This window comes from Apium graveolens, chromosome 9, assembly GCF_009905375.1.
Source record: "Apium graveolens cultivar Ventura chromosome 9, ASM990537v1, whole genome shotgun sequence".
Classification (NCBI taxonomy): Eukaryota; Viridiplantae; Streptophyta; class Magnoliopsida; order Apiales; family Apiaceae; genus Apium; species Apium graveolens.
The window spans coordinates 41,622,775-41,627,792 of record NC_133655.1 but is presented as its reverse complement, the minus strand read 5'-3'; the positions used below and the strand labels follow the sequence as shown (position 1 = coordinate 41,627,792).

Genomic DNA, 5,018 nt, shown 5'->3' with positions numbered 1-5,018 from the left:
GATTAAAAGGTGTTTTAATTATTAATGAGAATAATAAATGGGATAATAATAATAATATTTATGGGAAAATTTCAGCTGAAAATTTTGCCTATAAATACACTATTATAGACCCTAATTTTATTCTAACCCCAGAACCCGAAAACCCAAAAAGTTTGGAAAACCCAATTCTCTCCACCTCCTTCCTCCTCCTTAACATCGTTTTCTTGGTGGATACCGGTGGAGTGCTTCACACTTGAGGAGCAACTGCTAAGGATCTCTGATCGTTGTCTCCGAATTATTTTTAAAGGTTAGATTCGATCCCTCGAATTTTTATTCACGATTTATATGCTTTTATTTGGATTTTGTATGTGTAAAAGTGTTTTGCCATGCCCCCGCTGCGTTTAAAAATCCAACAACAAATACTAGAGATTTTATTAACTCCATAATTCGCCAAAGAGTCCGCTTTCATCATCAAAGCTTGAAGTTGAGCAGCTATAGCAGTTGCTGCATCCACTTCCAGAATTCCTGCTACCTTGCCTTGCAACATTCTTTGCGTAGGATTCTGGTATCATTAGCTGCCATGAGCTCAATCAACTCATAAGCTTCATTATAGCTTTTGGCCCATAAGGCTCCACCAGACACTGCATCGAGCATGGTCTAGATTGAGCGCCCAAACCATTGTAGAAACAGTTTATAATCATCCAATCAGGCATGCCATGGTGTGGGCACTTCTTTAGCATCTCCTTATATCGATCCCAAGCCTAACACAGAGATTCTCCAGTTTCCTGAGCAAACTGAGTAAGAGCATTCCTGATTGTAGCAATCTTCGCCATATGAAATAATTTAGTGAGAAAATTTTAAGCAAGATCCTCCCATGTGGTGATAGACCCTGGTGGTAGAGAATGTAACCAGCACTTTGCTTTATCCCTCAGAGAGAATGGGAAGAGTCGCAACTTGATAGCATCTTCAGTCACCCCATTGAACTTGAAAGTGTCGCAAATCTCGATGAAATCCCTGATGTGCATGTTGGGGTCTTGTGTAGGAAAACCCCCAAACTGAACTGAGTTCTGTATAATCTGAATCGTGCTTGACTTGATCTCAAAAGTGTTAGCCGAGATGGCTGGTCTGATGATGCTCGACTGAATATCATTGATCTTAGGCTGAGAATAATCCATCAGAGCCTTAGGATTTTCTGCTTGATCTCCCATCACTACTAGAGATGGTTCTTCAACTTTCTCTTCTTCTTCTACTTCCTCTTTATCCTAAGAAACTTCCCTTCGAATCACTACAGCTTCTTCCTCGGCTTGATCCAGATTTCTGTTACGAGCCCGCGAACGCGTATGCATACACGCTCGCTAGAGTACCTAAAATACGACAAAGAAAAAGAGTAGATAAGTAACAATTTCCGAGTCAATGAACTTTAACGATCACTGATGACAAACACATAAACTAAAAGTTAACACTGCATTCCCCAGAAGACGTGCCAAAAACTTGTTAGTCGCTAAACACGCGCTAAAATTTATGCAAGTATATAAGTTCGCAAGTAATATAGAATTATTTCTAGTTCGTTCCCACATGGACTGGTTTAAATTAACTTTGTGATTTATGCACTTATGCAACAATGATATGGCTAATATTCAATTCTAAGATGAATAACAATTTGAATTTTGATTATACTATGATTAACTATTGAGAATTATACTAAAGAACATTAACTAAAGAGGGTAAAGAGAGTTGAATAATATATAACACAAACATGGGATTCTAACTTCATTAAGTACTTCATCTCTGTTCAATTAACCTAGTTTGTAATCGCTTTCAATTGAATTCGAGACTCTTTAATCGTTCCCTTAATCTTCTTTTCCATCTGCAAATGATATACTGAGACCATGGCGTATTTGATTTCTGACATTCTCGAAATTACACTAGAGTTAAGAATTAATGAGAAAATCTCGACTTGATACAATTGACACAGAAACGTATCATCATACCTTAATTTCCTTGAATCACAATCGAGTATATTTTTCGAGCAAAAATCTCTTATTTATTAGAAGAAAATATACTAATCTGTAGGCATCACCCACATATTCTAACCCATGCTATCATTTATTTTGGTTTGACGGAGTTCTCATACAAAACTGATTGTAATGCTCTTCCTTGACGTCTAGTCACATACAACGCTTATTCTTTCCTTATGCCATATTATTAGAAAGTCTTTTTTGACATCTCTGTCTTGTATCATACTCTTGGAGTAACTTGAATCCCTTGGGTTAGCCATGTTGAGCCAAATTCCTATCTTTTAGTTCTACTTTATTTGATGCCCGTTTATCTAGGAGTGGTATATACTATTCTGGTTCGATATAATTCATCGTATTCTAAATACTCTTGTCAAATCTCAAATTAATAATATTGATCATTTACAATCAATTCCTGGATTTGATAATGTACCATAATTTCTTCAAGCAGCAACTAGCCCAATTATTGGATAAACTGCTTGTGAAAACAATGACTAGGTTTGGATAACCTATCAATAATGATTCAACTAACGCTTTCCCCCCTTTTTCTCTTCATGTCTGGTCACTAGATATTTTCTTTTAGCTCTCGGTACTTAATCGTACTCTTGGGATGCATTCCCTATCTCAATTTACAAATATTTCATCAAATTCTTCACTTTTACTCTCGTCCCTCCAAATACCCATTACCTACCTACATCATGGAATCTTATATTATTTCCTTATCATCCTTTTGATTCCACCTTCTTTCCTATTTAAGTTCTTCATTCTCATAGTTCATTATTTCTTCATAACATAAGTGAGTCTTCCAATAGTACTGTTCGGTTATTCATCAAATAAATCATTCTCGTGGTTAACTCTGGATCAAAATCATTCAATTCATATACGTTATTATCATTATTAACTTCTACCATACGTCAGATACTTGTATTCGCGAGTTTTCTGGTATTTTGGAGTAATTCTCATTACATCGTCGTTCTATATTGGTATACCTTCAAGTCCTTTAATAAAATCTTATTGTAGATGATAAAATCTCATTGATTGTCTAATAAAATCCATATTAATGTAGATACTAATCTCTTTTTTATTCCACCTCCCTTCTTTCTTTTCCTTCCTTCCTTCTCTTTGCTCCATCTTGAATCTTTAGATCTTAAAAACATTATTCTCACTTGTCTATACAGATAACTTTTTATTTCTCTTGTCTATTACAAAGGACATATTCATCCAAGTAAAGCCTCACATGCTTACAACAACTTCTGAATCCTACTGTTGTCCTTACTTCTTCCAACTTCCTCATTGCTTTGATTTCGGATTTGAAAATCACATCATAATTTGACTTAATTTAATTGGAATCGATTTCCATCTAACTGACCATTAATTGGTAAATTTAACCAATTAACTCACTTGATTAATTGCACCAAGTGATGACTAGCTAAATGAAATCAAACACCAATTATATATATAGTCGGATTGGCTATAACAACCTCTTTCAAGAACCGAGATCATAATTATTTGGAGTATCAATAGGAATATCAATATTGCAAGGAAGTATACTTTCTATCTTTAAAAGTAGGGCATTTTCCGAAAATTTGGGCAGCATCTACCTTATATTACTGACTGACATCCGTACTCAAGCCGACACCAATAATCAATCAAATAACCAACAATCAACCCACAAGTATGCCAATCAACTGCCACCTTCTAAACTCACTATTTCACCACCACATATAATACTAGCCGGTATAATCCATATTTTTAGTTCAACTTAAGATTATAGCGAACATTTCTTATTATACCATACATTTTCTCATTTCTTCTGATTATAACAGAATATCACTAATGAGTACAATTACAAATTATTCTAGAATTCTTCTAGTTCATGTTTCAATATAAGCTCTCTAATTAACAATTTATCTATCCTTGACAATATACACTTATTCTTACTAGTTAACTTGTTCAACTTCTGATAACCAACACCTGGTCTCAGCCAACACTATCATAATCTTGTGAAAGAATTCAATTAGTTTAAGAGCATTAATTCTTAAAAATTGTTGCAGTTAAACCACCATACCTTCATCTCCACTTATTTCATTCTAAACCTTCTTTGATGGCTCAGTTATGAGCATCAAATTTACCATAACTTACTTACTTGAGTGGGAAAGCCCAACCATTCCTTGAAGAACACACTCAGAGTTTATTCGTAACTAGAATTTCTTCGATCTTGAACCTTCATGAAAAGTATCTCCCACAGGATTGAGGTATGCTTCATCTTCACAATGTATTAATCAATTATCTGGTTATTATTAAGAATTTCTTCATTCGCTTCTACTGTCCAATCAATCATTTGTCTTATCCGATATACACAGCTTTACTTTCTTATTTCTCTAGTTAATTTACCTCATACGGTTCGCTAACTACTTCAATTCACGCCAAAATCTCAGACTTGAAATGTATCATGTATACAGATTTCCACTTCTGATTTGATGTCATCGTGACAACCACGTTATTGGCATATTGATTATTCTTTGCACGTATATGTCCACCATTTATTGGCTTGTAATTATCCATACTCATCATGTAACTCCATCTGCTACACGGGTTCATTTCACTTCCTTTTAAAACATTCAAAGAATAGACCTTATACAAGATGGGAATTTGTGTATATGATTCTGATTGGAAACCTTTTGTAAGGAATAATAGTACAAGGAAACAATCAGAAGGATCTATAAATCAATAAGTCATAATTGAAGAGGAAAATATGAATGATGATTTAGATATGAGTGAGACAACCATATTTGTACTCAAGATGGCCAGTCTTTCATACTGTATGGCATATAACACATGATTAGGTGGCGTCCCACCAGACTCTTCGTTATTCCGACAAAGAGTCACACCATAACACTACTTGTCTCAACCAGAAAATAAGACTTAAGGAAATAATGATTTTGAAAGAAATACAACAATTTTTTTATCACCTCATAGAGCTGATTATGCAAGAAGTTCACACTTTATTCAAGATTTATAAGA

At 34.6% G+C, this 5,018-nt stretch overlaps 1 non-coding gene across 1 annotated transcript; it reads left to right on the top strand.

The window, feature by feature from the left end:
• The first annotated feature begins 690 nt into the window (after positions 1–690).
• On the top strand, positions 691–797 carry LOC141688467 (small nucleolar RNA R71). The gene has a single exon (XR_012561909.1). It is a non-coding gene; the product is annotated as a small nucleolar RNA R71 (small nucleolar RNA).
• The last annotated feature ends 4,221 nt before the right edge of the window (positions 798–5,018 follow it).